The sequence below is a fragment of the Monodelphis domestica genome, chromosome 3 (genome assembly GCF_027887165.1).
Source record: "Monodelphis domestica isolate mMonDom1 chromosome 3, mMonDom1.pri, whole genome shotgun sequence".
Lineage (NCBI taxonomy): Eukaryota > Metazoa > Chordata > Mammalia > Didelphimorphia > Didelphidae > Monodelphis > Monodelphis domestica.
Window position 1 is genome coordinate 208,921,233 of NC_077229.1, and position 21,729 is coordinate 208,942,961.

Consider the following 21,729-nt stretch of genomic DNA (forward strand, 5'->3'; position numbering starts at 1 on the left):
ATTGACTAGAATGGAAAGAGACTTGAGAGTCATTAGGAAGTTGTTGCAATAATCTAAGCAAGAGGTGATGAAAGGCTGAAATAATTTGGTAGCTATGTGAGTGGAGAGAAGGGATCAGAAGCAAGATATTATAAAAGTGGAAATGGCAAGATATGACAACAAACTGGATGTGTGGGGTGGGAGACACTGAGGATTCCAAGATGACTGCAATATTACAAACTTGGGGGACTTGGGAGGATGATGATACTTCTGACAAAAATAGCAGTTTGGAAGTAGGATATATCTTATGGAAAGATAAATTAAGTTTTGAACATATTGAGTCATCAAGTCTGAAATGAGGCAACTAGTGATGTAGGACTGAAACTCAAAGTAGAAATGGCCTAGATAAGAACTGTGAATCATCTGCCTAGAGTTGATAGTTGTTAAAACCATGGTAGCTGATGAGACTCTCAAGAGAGAAAATAAAAACAAAGAAAGGAACTCAGAACAGAATCTTGGGGAACATCTACAGTTAGGGGACATGATGTGGATGATGAGCCAGCAAAGGAACAGTGCCACACATAGGAGGAGAACCAGGAGAGAGTAATATTAGCAAAATGCAGAGAGGAAAGCATTTCGAGTCATAAAGGGTGGTCAGTAGTGTCAAATGCAACAACTAGTTAAATAGGAATACCATTTTAAAAAATTGTCCCCTAAGAATTTGTTGAATTTTGGAGGGAGATGTTTTAATTTTCATGTAGTTGATTAGGTTGAAAGCCAGACTGTGAAGAGTGAAGGGATGAGTGAGAGAACAGAAAGTGGAAGCAGTGAGTGTAGACAACTTTTTTTTTAAACTCGTATCTACCATCTTAAAACCAATCCTGTGTATTGGCAGAAGACAGGTAAGTGCTAGGTAATTGGTATTAAGTGACTTGCCCAGGATCACACAGCTAGAAAGTGTCAGAATCCAGATTTGAACTCTGGACCTTCTGTCTCCAGACCTGGTTCTCTATCTAGTGAGTCACTTAGCACCCCCCTATAGACAATTTTTTAAAGGAGTTTGAGAAAGGCAGGGGGATTATAGCAATATGTCTTAAAGTTGTTCATTTTCACAAAGTTTTATTTGTATCAGAAATGGTCCAACATTAATAAAACAATTAGGGTAACTGATTGGGCTAATAAGAAAAATGGGGAAAGCCACAGAATTATGTCAATAGATACCAAAAAAAAAAAAAAAGCTTTTGCTAAATACAGTACTCATTTATCTTTTTTTAACAAACCACTAGAAGATGTTGTGATGAAAGAACCATTATTGTGATCAAATGACTTTATAAAAAACTCATGACCTAGAATCATTCACAATTAAGAAATGCTGGAAGTTTTCATAATAAGATAAAAAATGAAATAAGGATGCCCACTGTTACCATTATTATTTGACATAATACAAGCAAGAGTACCTATACAAATGACCAAAAAAAAAAGCAATTAAGTGAATAAGCATTGGCACTGATAAGCTAAAATTCTTTTATTTTTTAATTCCTCTTGCATATGCTCCCCTTTTCCCTCTGACAACTGCTATCATTCTGGGGGAAGTTCTTTTATCACTACAAGCCTGAACTATTCAGTAGCCAGTTGACTGATATCCTTTTCTCAGATCTCTCATAATTCCAGTGTATGTTTCACTCAGTTCCTAAAGTACAAACCTGACCATGTAATTTCTCTATAAACTCCAGTGTTGCTGTTACTCCATTATTTATTATTCTTATTACCTCCAGGATCAAATATAAAATTATCTGTTGGATAGTCAAAGACAATTGCAACCTGCCTCCTTCCTGCCTTTCTAGTCTTTTCTTTTTAAATAAACCCTTATATTTTGTCTTAGAATCAATACCAAGTATTGGTTCCTAGCTGCCCTACGAAGACCTTTCCAGTCTCCTTACATCTTATCTGTTCTCCCTAACCCCACCCTGTATACTGGTGATACTAATCTCCTTGATGTTGCTCACATAAGACATTCCATCTTCCAACCCTAAGAATTTTCTCTGTCTTACATACCTGGAATGCTTTCCCTCTTCATCTCTATTTCCTGGTTTCCTTCAGGTTCTAAATAAAACACCACTTTTTATGAGAATTTTTCCTAATCCTCCTTAATATTAGTTCTTTCACCTGTTTATTATCTTTAATTTATCTTGTATATATCTTATTTATATATGGATATTTTCACATTGTCTTCCCCAGTTGACTTAGCTCGTTGAGAACAGAAAAGACTTTTTGTCTTTCTTTGTATGCCCAGAACACAACAGAGTACCTGGCACATAGTAGGTTCTTGGTAACTATTTATTGATTAGCTAACTGACTGGATTGTAGAGTATGCAAAGGGATATAGTATATAAGAAAGCTGGAAAGACCTACTTCACATTTACAGTTGAATAAATAACCTATAGATATCATCTAGTAGTATATATGTCTTAAGCACTGCAAATGGACAATGAATTGAATCCTTAATTAAACAAGAGGAAATGAATGATCTTTGGTAAATCATAAAAATTTTAAAGTGATTCCATGAAAAAGTCCATCTTTTTAATATCAGTATTCCTCTATTGTTATATGACAGTGATTCATGGAATACTACAGTCTCTGAAGAATTCAAATTGAGAGTCATCCAGAGAGCAATGGAGAGGTGGATTGTGGGTATAAGTATATTCTAATATATCATAAATAAGTAATTGCAAAAATAGTTGTAAAGGATACTATTTTAAAAAGCATGAATAAAGAAGAAAGTGACTTAGGCATATGCTAAGAGATAAATATCTTTTGTGTCATCCATGAGCTCTATTGGTATACTATTTCAAAATAAAATGAGAAAAGCACTCATTGGGTGAACTTAGAGTAAAATATAAACCAGTGGGAAGGCATGGATTGACTGTTTTGATGCTTTTTAATTATTTTAATGGAAATCACTTACATAGAGAACTCAAAAGAGTCAACAAAAATTGAGACTATAAGTTGCTTCAGCAAAATATAAAATAAATACATGAAAAGCAATACCATGCCTATATGTTAGCAAAATTCAAGCAGAAGAGTTAGAAAGAGAAAGATATTTAAAATAACAAAATACATTAAATACCTGGGGGTTAACCTTCCAGTTTATACATACATGACTTGAATTATAAATTTAATATTATAAATGAAGTTATAAATACAACTATAAAAAATTAATAAAATTAAAGGAAGACCTAAATAAGTAGAGATTTGTTTATTGTTTATGGTTAGGCCATACTGATATAGAAAAAAGTGATATTCTTACCTAAATTTATCTGTGGACTTGAAGCTACTTCAGAAAAATTGCTAAAGGTATATAGCTTGAAGAATTAAAAAAATGCTTACCCCTTCTTTCCCTAAAATTCAGGAACAAAAAGGCCACATTTAAGGAAACACTGAGAAAAAAGTAGAAATGAAGTACATGGCATTACCAAATGACAAATTATATTGTAATTCTAGTTCTTCCTTTGTCTCCATTCCTGACCCTTTAGATTTTCTCCTCCAAGTCTCTGTGTTGTACTTTGTACCTCCCTTACTCCTAACTCTTAAAAAAAATATATTGTCTTCTCCCTTTAGACTATAAGCTCTGTGAGGGCAGGGGTTGCCCTTGTTGCTTATATTTATATTCTCAGTGCTTAGCATAGTGTTTAAAATATAGTTAAGTACTTAATAAATGCTTGTTACTAGTAAGTCTTTTAAAGCTTAATAAAAAGGAAAGTTCATCAGTGCAATAGGATAAATGTAGAATGAAATATGCACAATAGACTACTCTTCAGTAAACTCAAAGAAAGCACTAGCTAAAAATTCTAATAAAAACAAACTTCCACAAATATGAATACTAATTTTATGGGGAATAGATTTAGTCCAGCATTTATATAACATGCCAGAATAAATGAACTAAATATAAAAGTTTCAAAATTATAGAAAAAATTAATGTCTTTCATAACTGTGTATAGGATATTGATTTTTAACCAGTAAAATAAAGAATATTATAAAATCCAAAATCCATTATTTCAGTATTATGGAAATAAAAGTTTTATCCAAATAAAATAAATGCAGCAAGAATAAGAAGAAAACAGAGGGGGCAGCTAGGTGGCTTAGTGGTTACAGCTAGACCCAGAGAGGGGAGGTCCTGGGTTCAATTCCGGCCCCAGACACTTTCTATTTTGTGACCCTGGGAAAGTCACTTAATCCTCATTGCTTTACCCTTACCACTCTTCTGCCCTGGAATCAATGCACAGTATTGATACTAAGACTGAAGTTAAGGGTCTTAAAAAAAGGAATAAGAAGAAAAGTTACAAACTAGGAAACACATATTTAGATGAAATGCCTCTGATAAAAAGTTTGACAAAATATATACAAGGAAGGGACACAGGTCTATAATATTTAGAGCTATATTCATGAAGATTGATTAACAAGTATGAAAAAAGTTTTCAAACAAAACAAAATTAATAAGTATTATAAAAGTTCTCAAAATTGCTAATAATAAAAGAAATATAAATTATAAAAATCCTCAGCTAGAAGCTCCCATAAAATTGTCAAAAGAAAAAAAAGAAAAAAAATCCAGGTTAGAGATGCAAGAAAATAGACATACTGATACTCCGCTAGTAGAGATATGTATCAGGCCAACCATTTTGGAAAATAATTTGGAATTATTTGAGATTAATTACAAAATTATTTATTCTCTTTGATCCAGCAAACCTGTTGACAAAAAGGAAAAGCATTTTTAATATATTCATACCCCTTTGTAATAGGAAAAAGTTGGAATAAAACTATGTCCACAATGTGGATAAAAGGTTGAACAAATTGTGGTATATGAAGTATTCCATAATGAATGATGAATAGGAAGAATTTTTTTAAATAGCAGAAGTTCTGTATGAATTGATGTAGTGTGAAAAAGGAATTTAAACACATTATGCACAATTGTTATGGAATACATTAATAAAATTAGAATAAAGTCTAGGGAATTAATGTAAAAAATGTTACTAAGAATATTATTAACTATCAACATATTTGGCTATTGTGGTAGGATAGAGTCTCCTGCTTCCCTGCCTATTCCATGCAGGTTAAACTTATTCATTTCCTAAAAGTCAAAGAAATTCTCCCCACGACTTAATTGTCTCAGAGGACTAAGATTCAAGCCATCATGCTATCCTGCTGCACTCAGGTCTTAGTATTTGGTTTCCTATTCACTGAAGGGCATAGAAGCCCACCTACTTAGAACTGGGGCCTTTCAGATTTGGAGGATGTTCCAAGGCTCTATGGATCACTGCATGCTGTCCTGGTTATCAGACACATTTCTATAGGAAGGTGAGGGGGACTACATCTACCTGAATTGATTATCCTTGTTAGTTGTTTCTTTTTCCGAACTTTACCTATGGAAAGTTCATTTTGTTAATTGTTGAACAACCTGTAGGTGCCTCATTTAATTCCATTTTTGGACTTAAACTACAAGGAAATTGTTTTGATCATGTCCAGGCCACCACACCTACTTTTCCATTCTACAGAATTTTTATGAGATTTGACTACAAATCATTGAGGCTTTCTTTGATGAGAAAGGAATAAGGAAATTTTCTCAAATGATATTCTATAGCCCACTACATCTTAGTAACAGAAAATTTACTGAGGCAAAGAATACAGTATCCCATCATGCTTACTATTTGTTAACTATATAAGTATTTGATATGGAAGAGTAAAATGCTAACATAATTTTTTCTTCAACAAAGTGTCTCCTATCAACCTTCAAGATTTCATGAAAAATGTAACATAACAAAGGTAACTTTGTTTAATGGCCTTCTGATTGTTTATATCAAGCAAGGCGTAAAGCAAGATTTGTTTGTCAATATAATACACCATGGATCATGAACCATGATTGGTACTAAGTCCGAGTGGGAGAGGAGTTCTCTATAGATGATTCTAATTGTGGATGACATTGTATTGATTGCTTCAATCAACAAGCATTAGTACCAGATGTTGGAGATACTAATACAAAAATGAAGTAGTTCCTGCCCTTAAGAAGCTTGATTTCTATAGGTAGACAATCTATGATCATGTCCCATTAATGAAATATTTGTAAAAAAAATTATATGTGTGTGTGATCCATGCACGAGGGGGTCTTCTTCCTATTAGGGACTTCAGGTCTAGGCACAAGTGGTTCTGTGCTCTCTTTTGGGGGAGCCTAACCCCCAAAAGAGGGTATCAGTTTTTTTTTTGCTTTCTTCAGCTCACTGATCCTATTGCAGAGTTTTGGGTAAAACATTTAAAATGATAAAATAAAGCTTTGATATGGTTCATATTTAGGGTTTCTTCTAAAAGTGATTAATAAGGTTTCTTGTAGAAAAAGATAGTTAATGTACAAACTAAATATCAGGTATAGGACAGCTATTTATTTCCTCTACCATGTAAGAAATATAAAACACAAAGACTCACAAGTCAACAAATAAACAAATGCATGGTACTTTGAAAAAATAACTTGTGGCTTCTATTATACTCCCCTGGTGGGCAAATGCAACTTTGTACAACTGCAGAATAGATATTTCCCACTCATGATAGATTTGTACTTTCAAAACAACTCACAAGGTCCAGATCTCTTGCTAGGAAGCCCTAGAACATTGACATGCTTCTTAAATAATGTCCGTAATTGTTCAAAAGATTTTGACTTAACTGCCCAAAGTGGAAAAACCAACAGTACAAAGACTACATCTTGTTGGAATTATGATATGCAGATGGAAAGATCCCATATAACTGATCCATCTGTATATATTTATGTATGTATGTATGTATATATATACACATATACATCTATATATATAGATATATCTATATCATGGATAGGCAATGCATATGGACAAGGAGCTGGGCCTAAAATTGAACATGGGGAGGAAAGTAGACTAGATTGTCATTTTGGAAATTATATAATGCTTTTTAATAACCCCAGATTTCTTCTTGATGTAATTGTATGCTGGAGTTTTAAATGATGCATCAAAAATAGATATATTTTAAGAAAGTGAAGCCATCCTTATCTATCTTTCACTTAAATCACAAACTATTAACCTTTCATAAATCACATCTCATCTGGACATCATTTTCACAGTATAGGCATTAAAGAGCCCTGAACAAACAACCTAGGAACCTTTTGCATGTTATGCATTATTTCATATCTAAATGAAATGAGTTAAAATTTGGGTGCCCAATATGGGGTCTGTGAATTTTTTTTTAATTTTATGCTTATTTTTATTAATTTTTTAAACCCTTACGTTCCATCTTAGAACCAATACTGTGTATTGGTTCCAAGACAGAAGAACAGTAAGGGCTAGGTAATAGGGGTTAAGTGACTTGCCCAGGGTTACACAGTTAGAAAGTGTCTGAGGCCAGATTTGAACCTAGGTCCTCCCATCTCTAGACCTGACTTTCAATCCACTGAGCCATTCAGCTACTCCCTAAATGTGTGTGTGTTTTGATAACTGTGTTCCAATATAATTTTCTTTTCAGTTTTATGTATTTTATTTTGTGCATTTAGAAATGTTATTATTAGAAGGGGTCCATAGGCTTCCTAGATTGCCAAAAGAGAGGTCCATGACACAAAAAGTTTACTAACCCTTGAATTTCAGGAAAGCTATAGTTTCCCCTTTGGTGTTTCGGAAACAAGTTCCTAGTGTCAGGAATAAAGCAGTATTTTTAGATTATGCTTTACTTGATAAAGGATCACAACTTGCTATTTCCTTGTGTTTTGAGCTATTTCTACTCTTATGGTATAGGATGCTAAGCTATTGTTTTAATATTTGGCTGCTTTGATCTAAGCCTATGGCATATACTGTGTCCAAAGGAAGGGTATGTATGGGATATTGATATGTAAGTTGTACAATTCCAGCAACCAATTCTAGGACCATATCTAGTCAATCTTAGTATTTCTCTACTACTGAGTCATAGCTCCAAATCTTAAGTTAATCAGAATAAGACTTTTGGCAAACAAACAATCTGACAGTAGCTGTTTCTAGTTATATATGCAGGCTTAACCAGCTAAACCTCTAGGGCACTTCCTTGGCCATAGCCTAATGAATAGATTATGATTTTCCACCAAATTATATTGATTGGTCTAGGCAATGGGGTATTATAAGAGTGTGTGTCTCTGAGGGAAGCTGTCTTGGAATTGGTCCTTCTGCTGCCAGGCAACCAGTCAATTTGGTGGCGATGCAGGATGAATTCCTTTAGAGTCTGCTGTCACTCTCTTAAGGACAAATGCTTGGCATCCTGTTGAGCTTATTTTCCTTTTTGTTACTAAGCTGAGACCTGCTGCTCTAACACTAAGCATCTGCTTTAATGAGAAGTCACAGCAGAAACCCTAGTCTGGGATAGCATTTCACAATATGCAGAAGCTTAATTATTACTAATAATTCCTAAGAGAGATTTGCATTTGATTATGTGATCTGCATGGCAAACAGCACATTAATGTTGACATGGTGACCTCTCAAGCCCTCTTGATATTTTCACATCCCATTTGTGAATTCCTTATTGAGAAAAGGGACATCCCTTGGAAGAAAATGCCACATTTTTTTCATTGTACCTTTGTTTAAGACCCAAGTTCCATAAATAATTTTTAAAAATGCAAGCACAATGAGCAGTAAAAAGTCCATGAAGAGGGCTGGTAGGGCAGCTGAGAGATGGCAAGTAGTTGTAATTTATGGATAGCAAGGGTGGATGACTGGAGAGGAGAGATTGTTCTGCCTTGATGTTCACAAAGAAGAATAGGGTTACAAATGGCAACCATTCTCATAAATTTCCTTTGGAGACAGAATTATTAGTCAAGGAATTTAGAATGTCAAAAGAACTTATGACCAAAAATTGAAAATGTTTGAAGACTGGAGCTCCAGGTTTGCACAAAAAGAAGTTAGAGAAGTGATTCTTAGGTGATCTCTCTAAAAACAGGAATCACCAATAAATGTACTAAAGGACAGCTGATATAATGGCCATTTTTCAGAGTGGAAACTAAGAAGGAATCTATGAAATAAGAGGACAGATTTGAGCTTCATAATTGCTGCTGGGCTTCAGTGGTAAGAAATATCACCTCTATTTTTTTTCCTTTAAACGTTATTTTATTTAGTCATTTCCAAACATTAATCATCGGAAACAAAGATCATTCTCTTTTCCTGCTCCCTACCCCCTACCCACCACCTCTCCCATAGCTGACGCACGACTCCACTGGGTATCTTATGTGTTCTTGGTTTGAACCTATTTCCATGCTGTTGGTATTTGCACTAGAGTGCTCAATCAGAGTCTCTCCTCAGTCGTATCCCCTTCCCCCCTGTAGGCAAGCAGTTGCTTTTCCTTGGTGTTTTTACTCCCACAGTTTATCCTCTGCTTGTGGATAGTGTTTTTTAGATCCCTGCAGATTGTTCAGGGACATTACATTGACACTGATGGAGAAGCCCATTACCTTCGATAGTACCATAGTGTATCAGTCTCTGTGTACAATGTTTTCCTGGTTCTGCTCCTTTCGCTCTGCATCACTTCTTGGAGGTCGTTCCAGTCTCCATGGAATTCCCCTACTTTATTATTCCTTTTAGCACAATAGTATTCCATCACCAACATATACCACAATTTGTTCAGCCATTCCCCAATTGAAGGGCATCCCCTCATTTTCCAGTTTTTGGCCACCACAAAGAGCAAAGCTCTGAATATTCTTGTACAAGTCTTTTTACTTAATGTCTCTTTGGGGGTACAAACCCAGCAGTGCTATAGCTGGATCAAAGGGCAGACAGTCTCTTATCGCCCTTTGGGCATAGTTCCAAATTGCCCTCCAGAATGGTTGGATCAATTCACAACTCCACCAGCAATGAATTAATGTCCCTACTTTTCTACATCCCCTCCAGCATTCATTACTTTCCCTTGCTGTCATGTTAGCCAATCTGCTAGGTATGAGGTTATACCTCAGAGTTGTTTTGATTTGCATCTCTCTGATTATAAGAGATGTAGAACACTTTTTCATGTGCTTATTAATAGTTTTGATTTCTTTGGCTGAGAACTGCCTGTTCATGTCCCTTGCCCATTTATCAATTGGAGAATGGCTTGATTTTTTGTACAATTGATTTAGTTCTTTGTAAATTTGAGTAATTAAACCTTTGTCAGAGGTTTTTATGAAGATTGTTTCCCAATTTGTTGCTTCCCTTCTGATTTTAGTTACATTGGTTTTCTTGTACAAAAGCTTTTTAATTTGATGTATTCCAGATTATTTATTTTGCATTTTTGTGATTTCTAAGTCTTGCTTGGTTTTAAAGCCTCTTCCTTCCCAAAGGTCTGACATGTATACTATTCTGTGTTCACCTAATTTTCTTATAGTTTCCTTCTTTATGTTCAAGTCATTCACCTATTTTGAATTTATCTTGGTGTAGGGTGTGAGGTGTTGATCTAAACCTAATATTTCCCACACTGTCCTCCAATTTTCCCAGCAGTTTTTATGAAATAGTGGATTTTTGTCCCAAAAGCTGGGATCTTTGGGTTTGTCATATACTGTCTTGCTGAGGTCACTTACCGTTACCAAGTCTATTCCACCGATCCTCCTTTCTGTCTTCTCTTAGCCAGTACCAAATTGTTTTGATGACCTCTGCTTTATAATATAGTCTGAGATCTGGGACTGCAAGGCCACCTTCCTTTGTATTTTTTTTTTCATTATTTCCCTGGATATCCTTGATCCTTTGTTCTTCCAAATGAACTTTGTTATGGTTTTTTCTAGATCAGTAAAAAAAATTTTTTTTGAAAGTTCCATGGGTATGGCACTAAATAGATAGATGAGTTTGGGTAGGATGGTCATTTTTATTATATTGGCTCGTCCTACCCACGAGCAGTTAATGTTCTTCCAATTGCTCAAGTCTAGTTTTAGTTGTGTGGAGAGTGTTTTGTAGATGTGTTCATAAAGTTCCTGTGTTTGTCTCGGGAGATAGATTCCTAAGTATTTTATTTTGTCTAAAGTAATTTTGAATGGGATTTCTCTTTCTAGTTTTTGCTGCTGAGCTGTGTTGGAGATATATAAAAAAGCTGATGATTTATGTGGGTTTATTTTGTATCCTGCAACTTTGCTAAAGTTGTTGATTATTTTGATTAGCTTTTTGGTTGAATCTCTAGGATTCTTTAAGTAGACCATCATGTCATCCGCAAAGAGTGATAACTTAGTCTCCTCATTGCCAATTTTAATGCCTTCAATTTCTTTTTGTTCTTTAATTGCTACTGCTAGTGTTTCTAGTACAATGTCAAATAATAGAGGTGATAATGGGCATCTTTGTTTCACTCCTGATCTTAATGGGAATGCATCTAGTTTATCCCCATTGCAGATGATATTAATTGATGGTTTCAGATATATAGTGTTTAGTATTTTTAGGAATGGGTGTTTTATTTTATCAAAGGCTTTTTCTGCGTTTATTGAAATAATCATGTGATTTTTGTTGGTTTGCTTGTTGATGTGGTCAATGATGTGGATGGTTTTTCTAATATTGAACCAGGCCTACATCTCTGGTATAAATCCTACTTGTTCATGGTAAATGACTCTTCTGATCACTTGCTGGAGTCTTTTTGCTAGTATCCTATTTAAGATTTTTGCATCTATATTCATTAGGGAGATTGGTCTATAATTTTCTTTCTCTGTTTTTGGCCTGCCTGGCTTTGGAATTAGTACCATGTTTGTGTCATAAAAGGAATTTGGTAGAACTCCCTCTTTGCTTATTATGTCAAATAGTTTGTATAGTATTGGGGTTAGTTGTTCTTTGAATGTTTGATAAAATTCACTGGTGAATCCATCAGGCCCTGGGGATTTTTTCTTAGGAAGTTTTTGATGGCCTATTGGATTTCTGTTTCTCATATGGGATTATTTAAGAAATACATTTCTTCTTCTGTTAGTCTAGGCAATTTATATTTTTGTAGATATTCATCCATATCACCTAGGTTGGTATATTTATTGCCATATAGTTGGGCAAAGTAGTTTTTAATGATTGCCTTAATTTCCTCTTTGTTGGAGGTGAGATCTCCCTTTTCATCCTTAATGCTATTAATTTGCCTTTCTTCTTTCCTTTTTTAAATTAGATTGACCAGTACTTTGTCTATTTTGTCTGTTTTTTTTTTTTAAAGTACCAGCTTCTCATCTTGTTTATTAGCCCAATAGTTCTATCACTTTCGATTTTATTGATTTTGCCCTTAATTTTTAGGATCTCTAGTTTGGTTTTCTTCTGGGGTTTTTTAATTTGTTCATTCTCAAGTTTTTTGATTTGCATTTCCAATTCATTGATCTCTGCCCTCCCTAATTTGTTAATATATGCACTCATGGATATGAATTTTCCTCTAAGTACTGCTTTGGCTGCATCCCATAAGGTTTGAAAGGATGTCTCACCATTGTCATTTTCCTCAATGAAATTATTAATTGTTTCTATGATTTCTTCTCTAACTAAACGATTTTGGAGTATCATATTATTTAATTTCCAATTAATTTTTGATTTGGCTCTCCATGTACCGTTTCCGATCGATATTTTTTTGCTTTGTGATCTGAAAAGGTTGCATTTATTATTTCTGCTTTTCTCCATTTGAGTGCCATGTTTCTATGACCTAGTGTATGGTCTATTTTTGTGAATGTGCCATGTGGTGCTGAGAAGAAGGTGTATTCCTTTTTGTCCCTATTTATTTTTCTCCATATGTCTATTAACTCTAATTTTTCTAAGATTTCATTCACCTCTTTTACCTCTTTCTTATTTTTTGGTTTGATTTATCTAAATTTGATAGTGGTTGGTTCAAGTCTCCCACTAATATGGTTTTACTGTCTATTTCCTCCTTCAATTCTCCTAGTTTCTCCATTAAAAATTTGGATGCTATACCATTTGGTGCATACATGTAGATTAGTGATATTTCCTCATTGTCTATATTCCCTTTTAACAGAATATATTTACCTTCCCTATCCCTTTTGATCAGGTCTATTTTTGCTTTGGCTTTGTCTGATATCATGATTGCAACTCCTGCCTTCTCTCTATCAGTTGTGGCCCAAAAGGTCTTACTCTATCCTTTAATTCTAACCTTGTGAGTATCAACCTGCCTCATGTGTGTTTCTTGAAGACAACAAATGATAGGGTTTTGGATTCTAATCCAATCTGCTATTTGTCTATGTTTTATGGGTGAGTTCATCCCATTCATGTTCAAAGTTATGATTGTTACTTGTGGATTCGCTGGCATTTTGATAACTTCCCCTAGTTCTGACCTTTCTTCTTTAGCTATATCCTTTTGAACCAGTGATTTACTTTAGGTCAGTCCCCCTAATCCCCTCCCTTGATATGCTTCCCTTTCTGACCCCTTCCTTTTTATGCTCCCTTCCCCTCCCCCCTCTCTTTCCCTCCATTTATATACTCCCTCCCCCCACCCCTTCCTTGATTTTCCTTTCTTTCTTACCCTGTTGGAGAAGATAGAATTCAGGATCCCACTGGATCTAGATGTTCTTCCCTCTCAGATTTGATTTCACTGAGAGTAAGGTTTAAGTAATACCAGTTTGCGCTCTCTTCCTCTCCTTCTCATATGAGAGTTCTTCCCCTCCCCTTCCCATGTGTATCTTTGTATGGGAAAGATTATTCAATTTAGTCCCCCCCCCATTTCTTGAAATAAATGTTAGTATTATCGACGATTCCCCCCTCCCTTTTTCTTTCTTTGCCCCCCCTTTCACCAAATCTTCTTGATGCCCCAATTTTCCTCTATGTATGATTCTTCTAACTACTCTTATGATGCATATAATTTTTGTGAGTTAAACAATACATTTTCCCCACATATTAATATATATATAATTTGATATAAATGTAGTCCTTATAGAAGAGAGTTTTACTTAAAGAAAAAGATAAAATTTATCTCCTTTTCCCTTTCTTTCATATTTACCTTTTCATGTTTCTCTTGCTTTCTGTGATTGGATGTCAAATTTTCCACTAAGTTCTGGTCTTTTCTTAGCAAATGCTTGGAATTCTTCTATTTTGTTGAATGCCCATATTTTCCCCGGGAAGTATATATTCAGTTTTGCTGGGTAGTTGATTCTTGGTTGGAGACCCAGCTCTCTTGCATTTCTAAATATCATGTTCCATGCTTTGTGGTCTCTTAGTGTGTTAGCTGCTAAGTGCTGTGTGATCCTTATGGGGGCCCCCCTATATCTGAACTCTTCTTGGCTTCTTATAGGATTTTCTCCTTATCTTGGAAGCTCTTAAATTTGGCGATTACATTCCTGGGGGTTGTCTTTTGGGGATTTAGTATAGAGGGTGTTCTATGAATCCTTTCTATTTCTATTTTGCCCCCTTGCTCCAGAATATGTGGGCAATTATCTTCTATAATCTTATCTCTGGTTTTTCAGGGAGACCAATATTCGGAGGTTGTCTCTTCTTCCTCTGTTTTCCAAGTCTGTGACCTTTTCAGTGAGATATTTCATGTTTTCTTCTAATTCATTAATTTTTTGGCTTTGCTTTATTGATTCTTGCTGTTTTGTAATCTCGCTGTCTTCCATTTGCTTAATTCTGGTCGTTAGGGAATGGTTTTGCTTTTCCCGCTTTGTCTGACCTTCTATTAGATGCTTCCAGCTCTTTCTCCAATTGGGAAGTCTTGTCTATCATACTGCTGATCTCTTTCTCCCATTTTTCTTTCCAAAAGGTTTCCATCTTTTGGGCATGCTTGCTGTCTTCCAGCTGTTTAATTCTGGTCGTTAGGGACTGGTTTTGCTTTTCAGCTTTGTCTGCCCTTCTATTAGATGCTTCCAGCTTTCTCCAATTTTGAAGTCTTGTCTATCAGACTCCTGATCTCTTTCTCCCATTTTTTTTTCCAAAAGGTTTCCGTCTTTTGGATAAGTTCCAGTTTGAGATCTTCCAGAGCTTGTGGATAGTTTCCATTTTGGGAGGCATGTTCTGACTTTGTTTGGATTTCATCCTCATTCTCTTCTTTTCCTTGGGTACTCCCTTCATAAAAGTTTTTAATAGTCACCTTTTTCCCCTCTTTCTTCTTGGAGACTTGATTTTGGGACATGTGAGCCATCCCTTTAGTGGTTTTATAACACTTTCTTTTTTTTGGTCTGGGGTCTGGGTGATATGGGCGGGTTTTCTGCGAATTTAGGTTGCCTCAGACTAGTTCTTCCCAGGCCCCGAGGTTTCTTAGAGTAGCGGGTTCAGACTGACTGTGGGGGCAATCAGCACAGCTCGGCCAGGTGTTTAGCTCCACCCAGATAATCAGCGCAATCTCCCCGATTTCAGCTCTGCAGCCCCCTGCGCTCAGCGCAGGATTCTCCCTTGAAACCGCCCTGAGAAGTCGTTTCCTTGCAATCTTTAGATCCCAAGGACCCTGGTGTGCCCCCCCCCCCAGACAGAGATGCTCCTCACTCACTTGCTGTCCCAGTGAGAGCTCTGATAGCTTACTATGGTTTGGTGGGGGGGTGAAGGGGGTTGGGCGGCTCAGTTCATGGTTTTGTGCGAGCTTTTCTTCCTCCTTATAGTGTGGGAATATTCAAACCCCACATACCTTCGTTTCTTTGGGGTACTTCAGAGTCCCTCCTTTCTTCCAAAGGTGATTTTTATGCTCTTTTGAGGTAGTCTATTTTGTTCGGTGCTGGGGAGTGGAAGCGAGTCGCGTCTAGATTGCAGCCATGTTTACCCAGAAGTATCACCTCTATTATTAATAAAAGATTTAAGACAGCAGATGAACTATACAACTGACTTGGGCAAATTCAATTGTACTTATTAGCTACTCTGAAGAATTTTTCAGGATTATAAAAACCTGAGAAGACATTTAAATATGAAGTCATAAAGGAATGAATGAACTAGTTTGGGGAATGAAGGACTAGGTATCCAAGGTCCATGGTGACAATGGGAGGGTTTTTTTTTCCATTTGAATAAGTTTATTTAGTCAATTTAGAACATTATTCCTTGGTTACAATAATCACATTATTTCCCTCCCTCCCCGCCACCCACTCTTCCTGCAGCCAACACACAATTTCATTGGGTATTACTTGTGTCCTTGATCAGAACCTATTTCCATGTTGTTGTTTACACTAGGATATTCATTTAGAGTCTACATCCCCAACCACATCCCTTTGACCCATGTATTCAAGCAGTTGTTTTTCTTCTGTTTTTACTCCCACAGTGTTTCCTCTGGATGTGGATAGTGGTTTTTCTTGTAGGTTCCTCCAAGTTGTTCAGGATCATTGCATTGCCATTAATGGAGAAGTCCATTACATTCAATTGTACCACAGTGTATCAGTCTCTGTGTACAATGTTCTCCTGGTTCTGCTCCTCTCACTCTGCATCACTTCCTGGAGGTTGTTCCAGTCTCCATGGAATTCCTCCACTTTATTATTCCTTTGAGCACAATAGTATTCCATCACCAACATATACCACAATTTGTTTAGCCATTCCCCAATTGAAGGACATCCTTTAATTTTCCAATTTTTTGCCATCACAAAGAGCTCAGCTATGAACATTCTTGTACATGTCTTTTTCCTTATTATCTCTTTGGGGGTACAAACCCAGCAGTGCTATGGCTGGGTCAAAGGGCAGACAGTCTTTTATCGCCCTTTGGGCATAGTTCCAAATTGCCCTCCAGAATGGTTGGATTAATTCACAGCTCCACCAGCAATGAATTAAAGTCGACAATGGTAGTTTTATAACCCTGCCGATATCCTTGATCTGACTCTCATCAACTCTCTGCACAATCTTCAGTGGTCCACTTTAATTGTCTGTGTCAGTTTTCTCATCTGGTGATTTGTAGGAACACCTACCTTTACCTCGCTCTTGTGGAGATTATGAAATGTCTCCTAATTTGCTTTGAGCTCTATAGAGCGACTTTATTAGCAGCAAAAAGTAATATAGAAAGCACTGAAATTTTTACAGAAAAGAAGACACAACATTCGCATTATAGTAGCTCTAGATAAGGTTGAATGTCCCACCACTTCTATATTGGATTGGCATGTATTCTTAAAATGCTTCCGAAAGACTACATGTGCAGACAACTGGGAAATATCTTGAAAGCCTGCTAATAGGAATGATTCTTCTTTGAAAAATAAGGGGAAAAGCATCTTGGGTAGAGACTGGATTAACCATAAGGAGGGCTTAAAGAAGTATGATTGGAGCCAAAATAAAAGACTCTAGGCCAAATGATTTATTAAGAAGTTTTCAGTTCTAGGATGTTATGATCAATTGTTCTGCCTTGGTATTTATAAAGAAGGATGGAGTTGCACATGGCAAGTGCTCTCATAAATATCTTTTTGGAAACAGAATTATCAATGAAAGAATGAATGCCTCCCCCCCCCCAAAAAAAAAAACCAATACTCTAGGATTATAGCAATTGTGCCATAGATTGATTCTTTGAAATGGAGAAAGGCAAAGGTGTGGGTAAACAGTGTTTGAACAATGAATTCTTCCTCTCTTAACCTAGGTTTTGGAAGCATTTTTAGTACTCCTTGTTACTCATTAAGGAACTTACTGGATAATTCTTCCCTGATGTCTTAGTTGGAATAACTGACATACATTGATTCGCTGATTATTGATTCAGTAATAATTCTTCTTATTGAATAATAGAAAGATTTTGTAACTATTTGGGGAGGATAACAAGGGGACAAAAAGATTATGGTCTTGTATTTGAAATGTATATTGACTGTGGGGAGGGGTATACACATTTACTGTTATGTGTCAAGCATTGTGCTAAGTACTTTGCAAATATAGATATCCCTTCCACCTCAAGGTTTCTATATTTAATGGGTAAGCATAAGAAATTGAGAGGAAAGACTACCTACTCAGAAGAATCTTGAACTCTGGTTGAAAGAATGGGTACTTACAAGCCAGTGCTACAAATGCTACACCTACCACCTAACAAGCAGGTACCAAGTATGGGAGTGCAGGCTCCTTTTATCCTAGTCTCTAATTCAATGATGGTGATGGTCTCTTATGTTATTCACCATGGGCTGATTACTTGAGTTACAGTCTTATCCTGTGAGCTAGCTAATGGGAATGTGCAATTTACAAAGCCCATTATCCTAATTATTCAAGCAGGTTTTAACCAACCAAAACAAGGGCTGTTTCAACCTTATCTGTTTGCATATCCGTTAGCCTTTTATGGGGATAGCCCATCAGTTCCAGTCTGGTCAGTGGGGCTGATGTGGTTTTGAGGAAATAGGACTTAGGCTGGGAAAACAAAACTTAGCTTGTTTTGATCAAAACTTAGGTGACACAGCCTGACTTTTTCCTACTTCAGCTCCATTTTGCATCTTTGTAAGGGGAGTTTACCATTTTATAGATTCCAGCTCTTCACCGAAATGAAATGGGAATTTTTTGGGAGTAGTGCAGAAACTGCCAAAGACATGCAAAGTATAGCAGATGACACAGAAAAAGTTTAGCAATTCAAAAATGCATTTTATATATGTATATAGGATTGTGCAATATCAACATATTTTATTTTTTAATACCATAAACATACATAATTTCTTTTCTAATGTCAGAATAAGTAAAAAGTTAATTTAAAAAAAGAACTGAAGGCCAGCAGAGGACTCACAAAGGCTAGAAATGTGGAGGTATCTTAACATTGATCTATGGTCTGACCAAAACTCACCCAAATTTTACAATAAGTTATTGTAAAAACCTTATAAAAGAAAAAGAAAAAATGCAGACTTCTTCTATAGTATAAGGGAAGGGCCAAAAAATTTTACATGAATTTTACAGATCTCAGGGGTGCCAGACCCCTAACCTTAGTGATATGGAAGGTTTATCTGTATTATCTCAATTTTATCCTTACATTCCTTGCTGTAGAAGCAAATAGAAGAATAAAAAAAAGTCATTTGAGTTGAATTTTTGAACTTAATTTATTATTTACATAATAGCAACTGGACATAACTGGTATAATTAATTGCCCCCATTCCCCTAGCCTCTAACATATTTTAAAGTCATTATAGATTTCTTCTTTTTCCTCCTGGATGGACATTAAGAAATTATATGCTTTACTATTGAATGGACAGCTGAATTTCTTATTAATAATCGGGCATGACAATACTATAGAAATAAGGAATTATGGTTTTCAATAAACACAATGCAGTAACTTTGATCATAGATATGGAGATTATGCTTGAGGAGTGAAACAGAGACATTAACAAATGGAAGACAATAGTGACTGTAGATTTGAGTTATTTAAACTAGTTAAAATGTTTAGAATGATAGTGTAAAACTAGTTGCTGCATTCACAGACAAAGAATGAATGTCAAAACAATTTAGGACAAAGGAAAAGACTACTTTAGTAGACATTTGCCCAGGGAGAATAATTTTTGACAAGTGATTAATAGTGACATAACTTACTTATGTTTCTCTGTGTTTCTAAAGTGAAAATCTCTTTGTAGAATAGAAAACTTTTTATATCTTTGTGAGATAACTTTAATGTTGCATGGATTTATTATTTTTTAATAGTGAATTCCTTCTCTGTAATACTAGATATAGGAACATTTTCAGTAGTCCTTGTATTCATCAAGGAAATTAATGGATAAGATATTTCATCCAACTTAAATATTGATTTACATTAATGTCAGGGTTATTGATTAGTCATATTAAAGATTAAAGAGTACCTGACAAATTAATGATCTATATTTGAATCTTTAAAAACAAATTAATCAGGCTACATAGAAAATCAAATGATGAAAATGCTTCAGAATATTTACTGACAACCTAGGAGAGGTTTAGGAAAATAACAGAGTATTTAAGTATAGCATTTGGCCAGAGAGAGAGAGAGAGAGAGAGAGAGAGAGGGAGAATTTAGTTATATGTTTTCCAATTTTCACATTAAACATTTTTTTAATTGCATATTTTCTCCTTCCTTCCTACCCCTCCACCCATTGAGAAGGCAGGTAATATGATATCATTTATACATGTGTGGTCACATACAATATATTTAGCCATGTTACCAAAGAAAATGCACATACAAACAACAAGAAAAGTAAAGTAAAATATATGCTTCACTCTGCACTTAAAATTCATCAGATCTCTGGAGGTGAAAAACATTTTCTGGAATAGGTCCTTTAGAATTGTCTTGGAGCATAGTCTTGATTATAGTAGCTAAATCTCTCAGAGTTGATCATTCTTACAACATCACTGTCTGTGTACAGTGTTCTTCTGGTTCTGCTCACTTCACTTTGCTTCAGTTCAAGTAAGTCTTTCCCGTTTTTGTTTTTTTAAACTATCATGCTCCTCATTTCTTTTAGCACAATATTATTCCATCACAGTCCTATACCACAACTTGTTCAGCTATTTCCCAATTGATGGGCACTCCCTCAATTTCCAATTCTTTGTTACCAAAAAAAGAGCTGCTCCAGATAAGGTTTTATAGTGGCATTACTGGGTCAATAGGTATGCACAGTTTGATAGCCCTTTTGGCATAGCTCCAAATTGCTCTTCAGAATGGTTGAATCAGTTCACAACTGTACCAACAGTTAAAGTTAGCATTTCTTGTAATATTAAACAATGGCAGTGATAATGGATAGGCTTTCTTCACCCTGGATCTTATTTGGAAGGCTTCAAGTTGATTCTCATTACAGATAATGCTTGTTCTTGGTTTCAATGCTACTTATCATTTTAAGGAAGGCTCATTGATACCTGTGCTTTCTAGTGTTTGTAATAGGAATGGGTGCTATTTTTTTGTCAAAAAGATTGTTCTGCATCTATTGGATTATCATAGGATTTTGTTGGTTTTGTTATTGATATGGCAAATTATGCTTATAGCTTTCCTATATTCAACCTATTCCTATATTCCTATTTCCTATATTCAACCAGACCTGCCTTCCTGGGTTCAATGTTAGCACATGGGTCCCCTATAATCTCTTTTTGATCAGTTGCCAAGTCCTTTGCCATCTCTGATTTGAGAACCCTTGAAGCTGCAGCTGCTTCTGTCATTGCTCCTTGGTCCCACCACTAATGTTTCTATGTGGGCTCCAGTCCAGTCTCCACTCATGTGACACAGACTCCTTCTAATAGCCTAAGTTGTCTTGGACTGGAAGAATGTTTCATCCTAACTTTTTATTGACTCTCCCACTTTAGAGTTCAGTGTGAGGCATTGTTTTAAAGTGATTTGGAGGAGAATGTTGGGGAAATTAAGCTTATTCTCCTTCTCTACCATCTTGCCATCCTTGCTCAAAGTCCAAAATCAACATATTTTGTAGGCCCAAATTAACATTCTTGACTATACCTGTCTCCAGTGAAATAAGTGTAGAAACAAAAAAAATTATTTTGTCATTTTTTTAATTAAAAATTTTAAATAGAAAATTTTACTTTCTTCTTAATTAAAAAAAGAGAAATCCCACACAAAATCTATGCATAGTTAAGCAAAACAAATCCCAATATCAGCCCCAGCTAATATATATACACACATATATGTATATATCTCACTTTGAACCTTGTACTTCTCTGTCAGGAGATGAGGTTCATGCTTAATAGCCAACTCTTTGAACTGTAGTAAGTCATTACATTGATTGGAATTCTTAAATCTTTCAAAGCTATAATGTTAACTTCATTGTATTAATTATTCTGGTTTTGCTCTCTTCTTTCTATCACTTCATACATATTTTGCCAGGTTTCTTTGAATTCATTCCTCAAAACACGATAGTACTCAATTATATACTACAACTTCTTCAATCATTCCTCAATTTTGGGGAAGCCCCCGTTCTAATTCTTTGGAACAGTCTATTTTTTAAAGGAA

The 21,729-nt window shown here is 35.5% G+C and overlaps 1 protein-coding gene across 4 annotated transcripts in view; it reads left to right on the top strand.

The window, feature by feature from the left end:
- RNF182 (ring finger protein 182) overlaps positions 1–21,729 on the top strand; it is an 87,309-nt gene that overhangs the window by 56,206 nt on the left and 9,374 nt on the right. Inside the window, exon 3 of one of the 4 annotated variants that reach the window (XM_016431762.2) lies at positions 2,594–2,666. The exons of the other annotated variants lie outside the window; for them this stretch is intronic. The gene's annotated coding sequence lies outside the window, so the exon portion shown is untranslated. The remainder of the gene's footprint in view (positions 1–2,593; positions 2,667–21,729) is intronic. 4 annotated transcript variants of the gene reach the window in all.